The following is a 20,171-nucleotide window of genomic DNA, read 5'->3' as shown; positions in this document are numbered from 1 at the left end:
TTGAGTTTATGAATTCCAGGAACTTTTGGGCCAGAGTGTTTGGGCTTGAGTAGTGTTCCCAGTCTATATTTGGGTAATTGAAGTCACCTAGTATAATGGTGTTCGAGATACATTTATCCCTCCAGTGTTATCAGGAAAGCGATGTGAGGTTCCTGGGTATGCGAGGGTGGCCTGTAACATGCTACAAATTGCAGAGCAGTCTGGCCTATGGTTAATTGCACCTGGATGGTCTCCGATGCATCGTGCGTTGCCACCAATCTTGAGGTGTGGGTGTCCTTGATGAATATGGACACCCCCCCCTCCTTTCTTGGTATTGTCCGAATTTTGGGGCCGGAACGCATGATATGAGGTAAAACCTGATAGTGCTGGGGTGCTCTCAGGAGCCTTGAACCAGGTTTCTGTCACAGCACAGACATCGATGTTCTCCATACTGAGAAGGGCCTCGAGTGCGTGCATTTTGAGATTGAGACTTCTGGCATTGAGCAGCATTACCCTTAGTTTTTTTCCATTATTGAGTTCTAGGGTGGTAGGTTTAGAATTTGAGCCTTGCCTAAAAAAGGCACTATGGGGGTGGCAATAGCCTTTGCCAATATCCGAATCCCAGGGTGACAGGTGCAAGCCATCCCTTGAAGCAGCGGCTTGTCCAGCATGTCATCCCAGGCAGACAGACATTAGATCCCCTTTGAATGACACCAGAATTTAAGCCAATTGTTAAAGCTGATCATCTTATCTCTGTATTGTGGCATCATTTTTGGTGAAGGTAGGATACTGCTCAATGTCAGGGTCATACCTGCCTGGGCTACATAATCAGAGAGCTCCTCAATGTCTCTTTTCATGTAGTCCAAGGAGGTACATCTCAGGTCGTTTACACCAGCGTGGACAATGACTGAGTCGTACTTGTACCTGCTGTTGAGAGACCTGAGTGCTTGCGTTATGTGGCGGATTCTAGCGCCCGACAGGCAGCTTACTGTGACCTTCTCCTTGTTCAATCTGGTGAGCGGGACGTCAGTGTGTCTGACTATTGAGTCACCAATGACGAGTATGTTTGGCATTGTGTTTGTCCTTGAGGGCTGTGACTGTTTGACTATGTGGTCTATGTGTTGCAGGTGTTGTGTTCTGAGGTGGTAGTTGTTTGGGTGTCTGCTTTGGTGGCCTCTGCTGTTTTGGTAGATTTTTGGTCAGAGCCTCCGAGTATGTCTTTGTGTGATTATGTGTATGATTTGAAGTTGTGATGGTACTATGTGTGACTGGGTATGTAATGTGTGTGGTTACCTTCTCCTCCTGTCTGGTCTTGCCAGTCCTATGTTGAGAGAGCTCAGCCTCCAGTTTGGCCATATAAGTGCATCTCTCACATGTATTTGTGTTTGGTGGGAGGAGGAGAGGGTTGTCTGTGTACATGAGGCAATTGTAACATTGCCTCAATATTCCCAGGTTCACCAGCTGACCAGGAGAGGACACTCCTCTCCTTCTTATGACAGTGCCACATCACTGAATGCATTTGCAGTGAATATGTCTTCTGCCATACCCAGTGTATTAATAGTGCATTACATTATATTTTGCATGTTTTTTTTATTTATCCTACGTTCTTTAAGGCATTTATTCTGTATCCAATATGACAGACAGAATATGTGTGTCCTTCTTAAATTATTGTGTATTTGAACTGTATAGTTATCTTATTTTTTCCTTAAAATTTTGTAAATAAAGTGTTACAAAAAAGGCTAATCAAAGAGACATTCCTGAACATTCATTATGAATGAAATCTCTTTGCTCACACTTCTACTAAATTGCAGCAAAAAGCTATGAAGACCTTCAAGCTAGACTCTCATTTATGTTGCTGTAAGCCATGACTGTAGCTGCTTAAATGATTGCCAGTTCTGCTTACAGGGACGTCAGTTCAATGTTTATTGTGCCTATGCAGTGGTCCCCTCACCTTGCCTTGTTATGTCTTTGCCCATGTTTTGCATTATTTCCACTGACTCATATTTTAGACCAAAGCTGAGACTTATCAACTCCCTCGCCATTTTGAGAAAAAACATTTTTTGCTTTTCAACTTTCAAATAAATGGGGCATTGATTTGGGGAACTGCACAGGTGCCCAGTAACTTATTTATGGTTCTTCACAATATAACTTAAACTTAAATAAGAGCAATGAAAAGTAATAGTGATATGTCTGACAGGCACATCATATTCTAGTATCAGATGGAATGAAGACTAATACAGAAGAAAGTTAGAGAAATTGTTCAAGTGCCAAAGTAGAAGGCAAACAAGTACTAGAGGGATTTCAAGGAATGAATGCAGCATTTTAAAAAATGTGTACCTAATGTGCATGAGATAACTACACCTCTTAGAAGGCTGGAAGAGGAAGATGTAGTCTGTCACACAATCCCAATCAAAGGATAAATCAATATGATGCAACAAGACCGATATATAGACACCTTGGTATCCTTAAAGGAGCATTAAGGAGCTTTTGAAATGAACTCCTATTTAAACTTAATAAAATTACAAAAGAACCTGCACATCCACTCTAAGCCTTCACACGGTTCAAAATGCATGACTAAACCAACAAAGCATCTCTGATATTGCAAAGGATGGTACTTAATCTACACAAATATGATCAGAAAGGAAAATTCAGGTAAGGCAGTGAAATGCAAATAGCAAATGTGATGAGCAAATCGTATTTACCAGAGAAGTATAAACAACTATTGTAGGAAGCACCAGAAATTCTTTCAGTAATACCATAGTTATCAGTGATTGAAGAAAAAACAAAATAATTCTAGAGATATACTGACACAGACTTAGAACTGCAGTTACCTAAAACAGTCATGGTGAGAGGTTAGTCTGAGCAAGCATCATCAGTCAGGTCATAAACTCAGCATTATTCTTCTTTCATGGAAGAAATAAGTTGCCTCAAGGCTTAATATTCAAAGCTGACAAAATAAAACTTATCAACCAGCTGAGATAATGTGAGCACTTACTCCTTACTTTACATTCCTTGGTTACATCTGAAAATATCACTGCTGTTCAGTCTTATTCCCATGCTGTTATCATTTCAGTATGTTAGGAGTATGTTGGGAGTTTGCTTTGCCACAAGTTTGCTACTGTGTTAAGAAGATGAGCAACTCAGAGAAGAGGGAAAAGGCATGTTTCTGCATTTTTACACTTTTCCCTTTCCTCTGAGTTTGTGCAACCTTGACCATAATATAAATAGCAACTGGGGCTGTGGGTCAGTGTCAGCACATTGCAGTTGCAGAAGTATGTGACTCCTCTACAAAAAATGATTGTGCTTTACTGAGTTGCAGTGTTTCCTATAGTTTTATACAGTAACATGCAAGCTTTATACATTTTGGAGCTTTAGATCTTATAGTTGTAAAGTTTTATGTCTCAGCTAATGGAGATGTGATCTTTTGTAGTAAATGTTGAGACAACAGAAACTTGAAGTGATGCATGAATTACACTTAGGAATAGTAAAGTGCAAAGAAAGAGCAAGAGATAAAATGTACTTCCCAAGAATGTTGTCTGAAACAGAGCAAGGAGTGGAGAATTATGCAATATGCAGAACATAACATTACAATTGTAAGGAAGAGATGATAGCATGCCCAATTCAAGGAAGACCATGTAGCAAAATGCACACTGCTTTGTGTCATTTAAAGAGTAGCTATGCAGTTTAAATGTTTATATACTCTAAAATAATCAGACTGACAAACGTGCATGTGTGATAAGTGAATTAAGTTTGTGTTCTCATACCTGATGTTGTGGTATCTGACAGAGGTCCACAACATAAAGTCAGGAATTCAAAAGATTTGTGTATGCGTTTGATTTCAGACATATAACATCAAGACCATACTATCGACTAGAGAACTATGACAAAAGTATGAGAAATAGCCATAACAATAATTATGACAGTTGTCGTGTCACAATTTTGTAATATAAGAATACTACTTTGCTCAGTTATTTATGGACAAAAGGTTGAACATTTGCTTAACTGAGTTACATTCACATGCCTGAAAGTCAACAAAAAGCAACTGTAGCAAAATCAGATGACACTGAAGTTTCCTACCTGTATGTTGGAAAGGAGAGAAGCTGGAGGCACAGTGAGAATACAAAAGTCATGGGAAGGTTTGCAGCCTGAACCTGAAATATGTGAGCAACTGAACTGAGTTCCTCTGTTATCCATGAGGAAGAAGAAGCACATAGGTTAATAGGTTTATAGGTAAGTACCAGGCTAGCTGCCCTTGAGTATCATTATAATCCCAGCTAATTTCCCTTTTTATGCTCAAATTAACCTATCCCATTTGGTAGATTGGTCTAAGCAATCCCTTGGTCGATAATTATACATTACCCCTAATGAGAATAACTGCGATCATACCAAAGATAATTTGAGGGAACACATGCCCTCAAAAATTTATGAGGTGCCTCTGTCCATAACTAGTACAGGAGACAGTCCTGTATAAATTTTCCCATCCATAGATCCAAGTTGCACTTGAATATAAACAGGGATGAACTTTGTTTTATGTGGATGAGGCATCTGCCCCAGAGTAGTGGTATCTTCTGCAAGATATACCTGTTCCTCCAAACTGTTCTATTGATGTCGCAAAACAGGTTTATACCCCTAGATCAAGTATTTCTGATGCCATTTGACTTGCTGACATGAAGTAAACCCATCCGTATTGGGTCAGAGGATTTCTTGTATGCCAGACACAGATCGCCTCTTAGCACTCTGTAGGATACCAATTATAGTGTCAGGCCTTTGAGTCGGTCCATGTAGGATACGTTGTTTAGGCCTTATATCCTTTTAGTAAGGTATTTCTGTAGGTGTTCCAGTTGCTACATGCGTCTGGACAGATACATGCCAAAGGGGTCATTATATTCAATGATTGGCCTAATGAGGGCTGAGTAAAAGGGGACAATGACATTCCTACATGTAAACACAATCCCTTTGTTTATAAGCTGTGCAATATAGAAGGACTGTCTTACAATAATGGACACATATTGGTCAAAAGTTAAGCCACTGTGCACATAACTTCCAAAATCCCAAACAACTGGGTCAACTCTCAGGGGTGCATTGTTAATACGGTAGTTCCCTGGCAAAGATGACTTCCCGAAGGATATAATAATGCATTTTAGGCACTTAATTTCAGTGCATAATTTTGGCACCAGTTATTTATTTGGGACAAATCTTCTTCCAGGATGACAAAATCATTTAGGGATTCGATGACTTCTCCTAGCTTGCAGTCATCTGCAAACATAGTCAGTCAGAGCCCTTTAGTGTTGGCTTTTACTTCAGAAAAGTAAAAGCCAAACAGGAGAGGCCCCAGCACAGAGCCCTGGGGGACTCCACTGGTAACTGGTTTCTTTGTGGAGGAAGCTTCCCCTATGTTGATTTCTTGCATTGATTATGTGAGCCAGATGGCAATCCCAGTGGGTGACATTTGGGTTTATTGCCAGTTTATTTAGCTTTTCTACTATGCCTGAATGTGGATCTCTGTCAAAAGCTTTGGCTAGGCCGAGGTGTGTGGTGTGTACTGCTCTGTCTTCATCCATTGCTTTGTGACTTTTTCAAAAAATCCACCAGGATGAGTAAGCATGACCTTCTCTTAATGAATCCAAACTGAGACAGGGCCAGTGTTTGGAGGTTCTCTATGTCCTTATTAATTAGCTCCATGATACGTTCTCCCATGGCTTTGCATATGAGGTTGGTCAGACTTATGGGTCTTGGAGATTTATGGTCTATATTTTGGAGACATATGCATAAGAAAAGCACTTCAAAGACGAGACAAGATGAGCAATCGGCTCAGCCAAATTAGTATTATTGCAAGAAATCAGAGACTTTCAATACTATGTGCACAGAGAGATTTTTCTGGTTGAGTCTCCAAGAAAAGCTGTAGTACTCCAAGAGTTGCCCCAAAAGAAAGAGTGGCTGTTGAAAGACAACTATCCTAATAAATATTCTAGGTCTGAAAGGATGCTGAAAAAAATACCTAGATGAATACACTGACTAAGAGTTAAACTGTATTAACTGATGTCAATAAAAGAATTACTGGACATAGAAGAGTCCATGACATGTTTAGTATAAAGTGTAAATGATCAGTATAAGTAATGCCTGCTGTTTACAAGATGTATATTTGTAACCAGAAAAAAGGGTGTGCAACACATGGAGGTATACTAACATCTAGCTAAAGGAATTTACATGTCCTGTGCTACACAAATTTCAAAGACACGTTTGTTTAAAGATCTCAGTAAAGCTTACAATACATATCCAGTGTCTGGGTTGTTTACTGAGTATTCCGACAAACATTTGAATGTCATGCATTGTTTATATTAACAGTCTGTCACTTCAGTACTATAATTTCATTAATATGGACACCCCACTACTGTGTGGAAGAGATCACCTAATAACTTGTTTATAAAAAAGTTATGTTTAGTTAATAGCCTTTTATTTATTTATTTATTTTTAAGAAAAATCCTATTCAGTGGCTTGTTCTGTTTATTTATCTATTTATTTATTCATTCATTCATTCATTTACTTGACCATGTTAATCAAATAATTGAACTGGTCCAAAGACCATTTTCGGCCACAACCTGGGCCATGATGCAGTAATAGCTTTCCAAAACAACATTTACAAAACAGATTGCCATCTAAGTTATATTTCAAGCCAACATTTACCTTCAAGGTGTATTATAAGTGACATTAACAGTTCAATAACATATGCCCCGGGATTCATGAAGCTCGGCGCAAGGCCGGCGTAAGGCTTGTGCCGGCCGTGTGGCGTATATATGGAGTAGTAGCGCCATATGCATATTAATGAAGGCGCGCAGCCGCCACAGCCACGTACATAGGAAACATGCGCGAGTGCATGGGGCATATCAAAGTTGTGCATGGAGGCGTGTCAATGTTGGCTGTCGATGAGCAACCTAAACTGCTGAATATTATATTCCGCCTGCAATAGTAATCACACCTATCAGTGTCCGTGGATACTGAAACGTATGCAAAGCATGCAAGATAGTTCCTGCGAACAGAAAATGAAGAAGCAAACACAAATGCATGGTAGGGAATAACGGGTCCCTAACCCTTGAACAAATGACATGGAAAACCGTGTGCCCGTAGTCCAACGTAGTGTAGATAGCTATATCATGTGGAAGTGAAATGCATCATATGTTAGCGCGCTTCCAGTAGGTACGTCCAGCCTAATGGAGAGGGTCACCAGCTGACCCATAATGTGAGGGAGGGTACATAGCTGGGCAGATGTGCCCATAACAATATACACGAGGAGAAATGTAGATATATTTAGCAACTGTATGTACGAATCATATCCCACAAGGCATGTAATAGTCACATACAAAAGGTATGTCCGTATTTCACATACCAAATGTGATAGGAAATAGAATATGCATGTAAACGAAACAGAAGGAGCATATAAACAGCTACAACAATAAGGACACATATAGGCCGAAAGGAACAGTATGATCTGTACCGTCGACTAAGATTACCACCTGTCCCACTATGCGAGCGACAGTCCCTCAGTGGGCAGATGTGTCCTGACAAAAACTTGTAAAAATGGCAAATGTCCAGAGATTATAGGACAAAATTATTCCTTAAACATTATGTAATAGTTGCATTAAACAGTTTCTCTGTACGTATATTACATAAATGTCATAAGAAACAGAATAAGCCACTAAAATGCTACAAGAATAAGCTTATATATAGGCAAGAATTGTAAGTTCTATCTGCCGAACTGACCGTGGGTATGTATCGGCCTGTAAAATGTGATGTGTTCACTGCAAATGTCCCACTGTGGCCAATTGAAAAGGTGAAAACCCTACCATCGACTGTGGGGAGGCATTGTCCACAACAGTCGGATATGTGTAAGGAATAGCTTGGACATAGGAAAAGGTGCCATCCTACCAATGAGTACAACAGGCTGGCAAAATCTGGAAGTTAGCGGTACAAGCCGAACCTGTATGTGACACAGTCGAATGGGTAGTACCCAGGTATACCAACCAAGTAATGAAAGTTAAGTATGGGCGTGTACTTATGTGCGTGAGGTATAACATGTGGAAAGCAAACATGGCAGGGTAGTCCACACAACCATAAAGGTACCTGACACATGTAGGGTATTCAATGTGTTACTCTGGCCGTGTCATGGGCCAACAACCAAAGTAGTGATCTATGGGGTGTGAGGAATCTGCGTGTGTGGGGTGGATGGGTAATGGTAAAAATCCTCCAAGGTGATACTGTGTCATATGCAGAAAAGGTGAACTGGGGGTGTATGAGGGAGCAGCGGGTGAAGCTGAAAGAAACACAAACACATGTAGAAACAGCTGCAAGACAAGCAGACAGGCCATAGTGTAGAACACAAACCCACAAACATATGAATATGGAAATGTGTGATACAAATGTATAGATATGTCACCGTCACATACCCACAGATTGGTCCTGATGGAACTGGCCATAACAAATGCAACACACCTGGATGCATAATGGCTTACCCAGCATCCCCTCCACATCACACAACCTGCTCTCGTACCAGAACGTCCACCAAATCCAGCTGTACTTGGCCTGCTCGTTCGTTGCAGACACAGCTACACATAGTGACCCCTACGCATATGTAGTAGGTAGTGTCACCCTAGGCAGTTCCAGGATTGCAAACCACGTATCCCTTGCATGTAAAACCCCCTGCACATTTTCATAATGCCAGAAAAATCTTCGGAATCTGTCTTGTTTTGGTCATGTCAAATGTTTGGGATATCCCTCATGGGGTAAGTAACATGTGTAAATAGTAGAATGGGTATGAAGACACGATGTCCAATCTTGTAGATATCTGGACACAAGTCAGAATGTGCAGTAGAGGTCCATGACACTGTCCAGCCCTATGTGGTCATGCATAACCTACTACCCAGGATAAAACACCTGCCCGTGACGCACGTGTCCCGACACGAATAGGCGGGAGAATATATTGCACACATTTGCATAGTGGCTAACGGCATAATGGTGATGAAGACACTGACGTAAACAGGATAACCCTGATTAAGTGTGAGGGACACTTACTGTGTGCAGGCGTGACCGACCATACCTGTCAACCTGTGTGAACAAGATATCTGGACAGAGCCGTGAATAAAAGTGAGACAAAGGCCCAAACGTAGGGACAATTTGTAAAGATAGCTCTTGGAAACATAGAAATTTGATAGAATAACAGTTTGCACATTGGCATTAATGTCCTGAAGAGTATGAAGTCTGAAACCCAACTGTCTGTCATCACATTCCGACTTCAGTTTTTAATGATTAGCTACTGCTTTGACAGAACACAACAGCGTATTACAGAGGTCCGTACATATTTACAGTAACAACCCTTCACATTTGTTTAATGTACAACTGCATACCTGTAGTCACTTCATGTCCAAAATAATAATCCCCATATGACTTGAATACAGGAAATAGTCAAATGTGAATGGAAACACCCCTCACCATGGAGTACGGACTGTAACAACCCCACCCATAATATGTATTGTGTCTGTAAACACAGGTACAAATTCATAATAGGGAGAAACTCCCTGTCCATGTGCTTCATCTGACATTTGAACTCAGCCAGGGAAGTTCCATTCTCCAGGCTGACAAGCCTAAACCCAGATCACTACATGAACACCCTGACAATCAAAGACCTGCATGTGCCAGGACTATAAGCCTTGGTGTTCTGCATATCCTTGGAGTGATTAACTATGCAGCTGGGGTCCACAGAAGTAGGCAATAGGGAATGTGTAATATGTAGTACCGCATTTTTCCCAGCAGGAGAATGGATGCCTGTGTTGTAAGTGAAGTGGTGAGGTGTATGTTGATGTAGCTAAGTACTATGGGTATGCATATCAATGAGGCAGAACACCAATAGAATAGTGGTTCCAGCATCCGGCCAACGTGAATGCAGTCCCGGTTGAACTACGACCACAGCACATATAAGTTTAAAGTGTAATGAATGCGTTTGTGCTGTAAACACATTTAAATATGTAAAGGTGAACATGTGTTTCATATATGTCCGTAAACCAGAATACAGATATGTAACTGTTACGATCACAATTAGGAAAGCCCACTTAAACACAAAGATTTTGTAACCCACAATAAGGATATGCAAGTGCACCTGCGCGTGTGTAATCTGCTCACAGCATAGCAAATGAATGCTGTTTTCTCCATGTTATATATATATATATATATATATGACTCATATGTGTTAACCCCGTAAAGTAAGAAACAGGACAAAGCCATGAAAACAACTGGTACAAATAGGGACAATTCCCAAATATTGCCCTAACAAACATAGAAAGTGGATAGAATAACAGGTGTTTCACTAGCATGGATTCTCTGAAGGGTATGAAGTTGTAACCTCAAATGCTTGTCATTATTTTCCAAAGTCAGTCTTTAATGATATGCCACTAATTTGCCAGATAGCCACAAGGTTATGAAAACGGACCAAAGATAAGAGGCAAACAACTGTACATTCTGCAAAAGTCTGTACAGTTGAAAGGTATGATATGGATTTATATATCTGTGTATACACATATATCCACAGACTTAAACCAAAGAAATTTATGAAATGAGGAATGTACAGATATATATATATATATATATATATATATATAAATATATATATATATATATATATATATATATATATATAATATATATATATATATATATATATATATATATATATATATATATATATATATATATATATATATATATATATGTGTGTGTGTGTGTGTGTGTACATATATATATCCATACACACACAATACATTAATAGATATATACACAACAAACATAAACATATGTCCTTGTAGATATAACACATGTACATAAATAGGTCACGGCATAGCTATTATGGATAGACAGACAGACATGCATGAAAGGTGAATACACTGCTGCTTTCCAAACCATTGCCCGGAAAGTACCAGTGTGACAGACCTGCAAGTTCTACACTTTAAACATGGATATAGGTGTCCTTTGCAGGACCCCAAAAATTGATTCCCTACTAAGTGTGTCCAATTATCATCGATGCAAAGGAGTCACAGCTGCAACTACGATATAGCTGTACATGCAACAGTAGCAGGTGCAAGGGTAATAACACATGGGTCGATAGAATGTATGACGTACGACCTGATATCCGGAGAGTGGAGAGTGCTTAGAAGTGTCTTCATACATTATTATCGCTCACATTAAATATGTCTAATGAGTACTGTGGAGGGGTGTCAGGTATGGGAATCATGGGTATGCAGAAATGGGCCTAGGTGTTGGTTGGCACAGCTTTATTAGGTCCACCCCATGGGAGTGATCAATATACCTATGTGGGTATAGCACACGCCTATATTCTCCAAAAAGGTAGAACCCATCTACTGGATATTGTGTAAACCATTGGGGGAAGACGTAGGGACTTATATCAGTGTCATGTAGGCGATTATCATGGATGGACATGAGTACGACCAAGATGGTAACCATACCTTCCAACCTTTCAGAATAAGACAGCTGGACAAAGGCATAGTACATGAAATACAAATAGCAAATAGGGAATATTTTAAATATACCTCAGACAAAGTCAGAACGTTGATAGAATATTGGCGTAGTCAGGAGTACGAATGTTATGAGGGTTATTAATCATGAAATACAAATGTCAGTCATTATTATCTAACTTCCCAGTCCTTAATGCCTTGCCAGTAATTTACCTGAAAGGCACATTATTATGAAAAAAGTAACAAAATCATAGGTCAAACCTCGGGACATTTACCCATAATGTCTACAGGTGAGAGGTATGAAGGTAAACCGTCCTAAATAAATGTACAGAACTAGTGATACTAGGTGGACAGGTGAGAAGAAAGACGTCAGGACAAATGACAAAACATGTACAAGTCAAAAGCATGTACCTCGACAAATGTGAATGACAATGTATGCCCTGTGAAAGTCAATGTGGATGGTTAATAGAATCAAATGAAATGTGTCCTTCAGGGTGTCATGCAGTGTCCCCGATACAGTGTCCAGTCCCCCACACTCACACGTGAGTTCTGCCACTGACGGAAAGCACAAATACCAGCAAACACATAAGGTACATGATAGAATAACAAGTGTGGATAAGCACCTGTTGGCCTTTTTGAGGAATACAATCCTCTGGGTGGGTGTGTCCTGCAATAGGAATGTAATGGCATCTGGCCTGTGATGCCGCCATATATTGTGTGTATTGGTGTAATAAAATGATATCCCATATCAGAAACCGATACATGTCAGAGGAAATAGTATTATCGACTGCAAGATAACCCAGAAGGTATGAAAAGTGCTGCAGTAGGAAGGTCAGTATTGACCGCAGGTATGTGTTGACATGTCAAATGACACAGCAGTCTATATAAAGTACCTATAGGGCTGTCACCTTTACAAATGATGACAGTGGGAGCTGCTCTGTAGAAATGCCAGACGTAGCAGGTCACAACATACCCACAGCCATGAATACACCACAGATAGTCATAGCACACAGCAAAGCCTAGGCCATGATACACGAAGCCTCTGGTGTGTACGAGTAGAGTGAGAGTAGAGCAAGGAAAGATGTCTGCCAAGCTATTCAGCAAACTCCTGTAGGGGTGTGTAAGTCCGCCAGAATACCTAACGCTAACGGACAATGTTGGGATTTGCAACATACCCCATTTGTAGGTGAAAGCTATGCAAATGATGTAAATATGCGATACATGAAACAGTAAGCTGTCCGTGCAAGAGCAGAGTTATGTGCAGAAATGTACCCGGATGTTAAGCGAGTAACGTTCTGTACATTGCTAAACGGAGCAATGACAGCTGCAAATACAGTATGAATACAGTCGAAGAAGCATGCCAATGTCCAAATATAAGGCCAGTGGCATTATTGTCCATTGTATATCAATAAAACTGTAGTTGTCCTCCCCCGATCTCCGGTGTGGAAGCGTAGCACAGAGGCACGAGAACGCATTGCGCTTCAAAACAAGTCAAATATGTATAATGTACATACAAAATGTAGGTTTAGTTAGATGTTAGTTTGTCATGCAGATGAATGGCAAGCTGGAGACAACATGGCTACTGTGTACTGGTTGTTATGTGTGGAAGCGCTCTGTCAGAGATGTAACCAAGCATTTGTAGGCAATCTGATGCAAGTGAGGCTGAGGATAGTGAATCACAATATGTCATGCCATATGGGCCAAGCCTCTACAGTGTAGTGTAGGATAAGGGGACTATCAGAGTAGAAGATAGGTGACAACATGAGTGTGTATGTATAAAACAATGTAATCTTACCGGAGCAGTGTCACATGTTTGCTGTCAGTACTCATCGGTGTAAGAGGCATGTTATGATCTATCCTAGGGAAAGGCAGGAGACTGACGGTGTACACCATGGATACCACCAATGTTTCCTGCAAACCTGCCTACAGTGTGTCCACGCCAGTATGCCCGAGTAAGCATGTGTGTGCGCGTGTCAGCCCAGGTGCGCGTGTTGAAGAATGAGTAAGCTAGTGTATGAATGTTGAAGCCCGTGTAATGTCATGTAAGCCAGTGTACGTGTTTGTAAGCATGTATAAATGTGTACTACACACATCACACATGTACTGCACACTCAGAAACACATGCTGCCAATACTACACACATCAGTGAAATGGCACATGGATGGAGAATACATCATCAGAATTAACAGTGCTGTAAACTATGCTACATTGATGGTCATAGCTGCAATGCATCATGCCTGCTGATATACACCTAGAAGGATATCACACTTTGTGTTAACAACATTCTAACATCAATACAGTGGTATAAAGCCACAGTGTGCATCAGCACCAGGTTAGTCTGATCCTGCATCAATGTTACACATCACAGGTGGTGGCTCAGGTGACATCATATGCACAGGGTGTGGTGTTACATTACCAGAGCTGTCAATGAGCCATCCAATCTACATGTAGGTGTGTGGTGTGTGGTGTGTGTGTGTGTGGTGTGTGTGTGTGTGTGTGTGTGTGTGTGTGTGTGTGTGTGTGTGTGTGTGTGTGTGTGTGTGTGTGTGAGGGACAACGGTTATTGCATGGCCCAACAGTGATGCAATGGGTGTGTGTATGTGATAGCCCTAGCTGTTTGTGGTAAGTGTGTGTGTGTCTGCAAATACACAGGTACAGCATGTACAGGTACAGGTACTGACCATACCTGTCAACCTGTGTGAGCAAGATATCTGGACAGAGCTGTAAATAAAAGTGAGACAAAGGCCCAAAAGTAGGGACAATTTGTAAAGATAGCTCTTAGAAACATAGAAATTTGATAGAATAACAGTTTGCACATTGGCATTAATGTCCTGAAGAGTATGAAGTCTGAAACCCAACTGTCTGTCATCACATTCCGACTTCAGTTTTTAATGATTAGCTACTGCTTTGCCAGAACACAACAGCGTATTACAGAGGTCCGTACATATTTACAGTAACAACCCTTCACATTTGTTTAATGTACAACTGCATACCTGTAGTCACTTCATGTCCAAAATAATAATCCCCATATGACTGAATACAAGAAATAGTCAAATGTTAATGGGAACACCCCTCACCGTGGAGTATGGACTGTAACAACCCCACCCATAATATGTATTGCCAACAGAATAAGCTGCTGACAGGTGCCCAAACACCTGTGTCTGTAAACACAGGTACAAATTCATAATAGGGAGAAACTCCCTGTCCATGTGCTTCATCTGACAATTGAACTCAGCCAGGGAAGTCCCGTTCACCAGGCGGACAAGCCTAAACCCAGATCACTACATGAACACCCTGACAATCAAAGACCTGCATGTGCCAGGACTATAAGCCTTGGTGTTCTGCATATCCTTGGAGTGATTAACTATGCAGCTGTGGTCCACAGCAGTAGGCAATAGGGAGTGTGAAATATGTAGTACCGCGTTTTTCCCAGCAGGAGAATGGATGCCTGTGTTGTAAGTGAAGCAGTGAGGTGTATGTTGATGTAGCTAAGTACTATGGGTATGCATATCAATGAGGCAGAACACCAATAGAATAGTGGTTCCAGCATCCGGCCAATGTGAATGCAGTCCCGGTTGAACTACGACCACAGCACATATAAGTTTAAAGTGTAATGAATGCGTTTGTGCTGTAAACACATTTAAATATGTAAAGGTGAACATGTGTTTCGCATATGTCCGTAAACCAGAATACAGATATGTAACTGTTACAATCACAATTAGGAAAGCCCACTTAAACACAAAGATTTTGTAACCCACAATAAGGATATGCAAGTGCACCAGCGCATGTGTAATCTGCTCACAGCATAGCAAATGAATGCTGTTTTCTCCACGTTATATATATATGGCTCATACCTGTTAACCCCGTAAAGTAAGAAACAGGACAAAGCCATGAAAACAACTGGTACAGATAGGGACAATTCCCAAATATTGCCCTAACAAACATAGAAAGTGGATAGAATAACAGGTGTTTCACTAGCATGGATTCTCTGAAGGGTATGAAGTCGTAACCTCAAATGCTTGCCATTATTTTCCAACATCAGTCTTTAATGATATGCCACTAATTTGCCAGATAGTCACAAGGTTATGAAAAGCGGACCAAAGATAAGAGGCAAACATCTGTACATTCGGCGAAAATCTGTACAGTTGAAAGGTATGATATGGATATATATATATATATATATATATATATATATATATATATATATATATATATATATATGTATACACATATATCCACAGACTTAAACCAAAGAAATTTATGAAATGAGGAATGTACAGACATATATGGATATATATATATATATATATATATATATATATATATATATATATATATATATATATATATATATATAGATATGTGTGTGTACATATATATATATATATATATATATATATATATATATATATATATATATATATATATATATCTATACACACACGATACATTAATAGATATATACACAACAAACATAAACATATGTCCTTGTAGATATAACACATGTACATAAATAGGTCACGACATAGCTATTATGGATAGACAGACAGACATGCATGAAAGGTGAATACACTGCTGCTTTCCAAACCATTGCCCGGAAAGTACCAGTGTGACAGACCTGCAAGTTCTACACTTTAAACATGGATATAGGTGTCCTTTGCAGGACCCCAAAAATTGATCCCATACTAAGTGTGTCCAATTATCATCAATGCAAAGGAGTCACAGCTGCAACTACGATATAGCTGTACATGCAACAGTAGCAGGTGCAAGGGTAATAACACATGGGTCGATAGAATGTATGACGTATGACCTGATATCCGGAGAGTGGAGAGTGCTTAGAAGTGTCTTCATACTTTATTATCGCTCACATTAAATATGTCTAAAGAGTACTGTGGAGGGGTGTCAAGTATGGGAATCATGGGTATGCAGAAATGGGCCTAGGTGTTGGTTGGCACATATTTATCAGGTCCGCCCCATGGGAGTGATCAATATACCTATGTGGGTATAGCACATGCCTATATTCTCCAAAAAGGTAGAACCCATCTACTGGATATTGTGTAAACCATTGGGGGAAGACATAGGGACTTATATCAGTGTCATGTAGGCGATTATCATGGATGGACATGAGTACGACCAAGATGGTAACCATACCTTCCAACCTTTCAGAATAAGACAGCTGGACAAAGGCATAGTACATGAAATACAAATAGGAAATATTTTAAATATACCTCAGACAAAGTCAGAACGTTGATAGAATATTGGCGTAGTCAGGAGTATGAATGTTATGAGGGTTATTAATCATGAAATACAAATGTCAGTCATTATTATCTAACTTCACAGTCCTTAATGCCTTGTCAGTAATTTACCTGAAAGGCACATTATTATGAAAAAAGTAACAAAATCATAGGTCAAACCTCGGGACATTTACCCATAATGTGTACAGGTGAGAGGTATGAAGGTAACCCGTCCTAAATAAATGTACAGAACTAGTCATACTAGGTGGACAGGTGAGAAGAAAGACGTCAGGACAAATGACAAAACATGTACAAGCCAAAAGCATGTACCTCGACAAATGTGAATGACAACGTATGCCCTGTGAAAGTCATTGTGGATGGTTAATAGAATCAAAAGAAATGTGTCCTTCAGGGTGTCATGCAGTGTCCCCGATACAGTGTCCAGTCCCCCACACTCGCATGTGAGTTCTGCCACTGACGGAAAGTGCAAATACCGGCGAACACATAAGGTACATGATAGAATAATAAGTGTGGATAAGCACCTGTTGGCCTTTTTGAGGAATACAATCCTCTGGGTGGGTGTGTCCTGCAATAGGAATGTAATGGCATCTGGCCTGTGATGCCGCCATATATTGTGTGTATTGGTGTAATAAAATGATATCCCGTATCAGAAACAGATACATGTCAGAGGAAACAGTATTATCGACTGCAAGATAACCCAGAAGGTATGAAAAGCGCTGCTGTAGGAAGGTCAGTATTGACCGCAGGTATGTGCTGACATGTCAAATGACACAGCAGTCTATATAAAGTACATATAGGGCTGTCACCTTTACAAATGATGACAGTGGTAGCTGCTCTGTAGAAATGCCAGATGTAGCAGGTCACAACATACCCACAGCCATGCATAAACCACAGATAGACATAGCACACAGCAAAGCCTAGGCCATGATACATGAAGCCTCTGGTGTGTACGAGTAGAGTGAGAGTAGAGCAAGGAAAGATGTCTGCCAAGCTATTCAGCAAACTCCTGTAGGAGCGTGTAAGCCCGCCCATAACATGAACGTTGCACGGACAATGTTGGGATTTGCAACATACCCCATTTGTAGGTGAAAGCTATGCAAATTATGTAAATATGCGATACATGAAACAGTAAGCTGTCCGTGCAAGAGCAGAGTTATGTGCAGAAATGTACCCGGATGTTAAGCGAGTAACATTCTGCACATTGCTAAACCGAGCAATGACAACTGCAAATGCAGTATGAATACAGTCAAAGAAGCATGCCAATGTCCAAATATAAGGCCAGTGGCATTATTGTCCATTGGATATCAATAAAACTGTAGTTGTCCTTCCCCGATCTCCGGTGTGGAAGCGTAGCACAGGGGCATGAGAACGCACTGCGCTTCAAAACAAGTCAAATATGTATAATATACATACAAAATGTAGGTTTAGTTAGATGTTAGTTTGTCATGCAGATGAATGGCAAGCTGGAGACAACATGGCTACTGCGTACTGGTTGTTATGTGTGGAAGCGCTCTGTCAGAGATGTAACCAAGCATTTGTAGGCAATCTGATCCAAGTGAGGCTGAGGATAGTGAATCACAATATGTCATGCCATATGGGCCAAGCCTCTACAGTGTAGTGTAGGATAAGGGGACTATCAGAGTAGAAGATAGGTGACAACATGAGTGTGTATGTATAAAACAATGTAATCTTACCAGAGCAGTGTCACATGTTTGCTGTCAGTACTCATCGGTGTAAGAGGCGTGTTATGATCTATCCTAGGGAAAGGCAGAAGACTGATGGTGTACACCATGGATACCACCGATGTTTCCTGCAAATCTGCCTACAGTGTGTCCACTCCAGTACACCCGAGTAAGCATGTGTGCATGCGTGTCAGCCCGTGTGCGCCCATTGAAGAATGAGTAAGCTAGTGTACGAATGCTGAAGCCCGTGTAATGTCATGTAAGCCAGTGTACACGTTTGTAAGCATGTATAAATGTGTACTACACACATCACACACGTACTGCACACTCAGAAACACATGCTGCCAATACTACACACATCAGTGAAATGGCATATGGATGGAGAATACATCATCAGAATTAACAGTGCTGTAAACTATGCTACATTGATGGTCATAGCTGCAATGCATCATGCCTGCTGATATACACCTAGAAGGATATCACACTTTGTGTTAACATTCTAACATCAATACAGTGGTATAAAGCCAAAGTGTGCATCAGCACCAGGTTAGTCTGATCCTGCATCAATGTTACACATCACAGGTGGTGGCACAGGTGACATCATATGCACAGGGTGTGGTGTTACATTACCAGAGCTGTCATTGAGCTATCCAATCTACATGTAGGTGTGTGTGTGTGTGTGTGTGTGTGTGTGTGTGTGTGTGTGTGTGTGTGTGTGTGTGTGTGTGTGAGGGACAACGGTTATTGCATGGCCCAATGGTGATGCAATGGGTGTGTGTATGTGATAGCCCTAGCTGTTTGTGGTAAGTGTGTGTGTCTGCATATACACAGGTACAGCATGTGTCAGCCATATACAGGAGGTTGTGGGACAGTCACAGACCGTACCTGCCAGGCTGTACAGATCACCATTACTGGCCATGGACACCCCTCCATGCATCCAACACTAACCCAGTCCTGCACCTGTCAATGTATACACATGCAATCCTGGGATCTGTACCACAACCTGTGGATAAACGGAAGTCAGTAATGTTAACCTGAGTTGCATAGTATTGCCAGTTAATACATACGTATATGAGCCATACTCACCCTCCAAAGTAATAACCACTGCTGACTGTTGCCAAGATGTGCACACGACCATTCAAAGGTGCTGTACTAACATTGTTTCCAATGCCCCTTGTAATACCCAGCAACACAATAACTGGTCACTACACAAGTGTAACCCAGGATCAACACAGCACACAGTATGTGCACTATCACAGAGCCATAGCAGATGTACATACATCCAAGGTGATCATGTACAGATAATGCAGCACATTCAAGAGTGATAATCCCAACATACATATCTATATACACACACACAACACACTTGGCAGGGTTGGGAGCAGAACACAGACGTAACCACTGTACCACACAACAGCATTACGCAGTTACAGAACGCACTACCGTGATTAGTAGATCACAGCATTCACACAGGCATATGTCTAGCCTGCAGACAGCAGCATCAAAGGCAAAGACGCCATACGGATGTTATGGAGAGTGAATACTGTAAAAGCAATGTACTGTTGTCATGCAGCTGGAAACACACACACACACTTGGCAGGGCTGGGAGTCGAACATATACCTAACTACCCTATCACACTACAGCATGACGCATTTACAGAACGCGCTACCAAGATTACTGAACACAGCACTCCCAGAGGCATACTTCTAGGCGCATGTCATCATCCGCAAAGGCAAAG

The sequence above is a fragment of the Protopterus annectens genome, chromosome 11.part0 (genome assembly GCF_019279795.1).
Source record: "Protopterus annectens isolate FY-2018-M chromosome 11.part0, PAN1.0, whole genome shotgun sequence".
Classification (NCBI taxonomy): Eukaryota; Metazoa; Chordata; order Ceratodontiformes; family Protopteridae; genus Protopterus; species Protopterus annectens.
The sequence above is the reverse complement of the archived record's forward strand: the minus strand, read 5'-3'. Positions refer to the sequence as shown.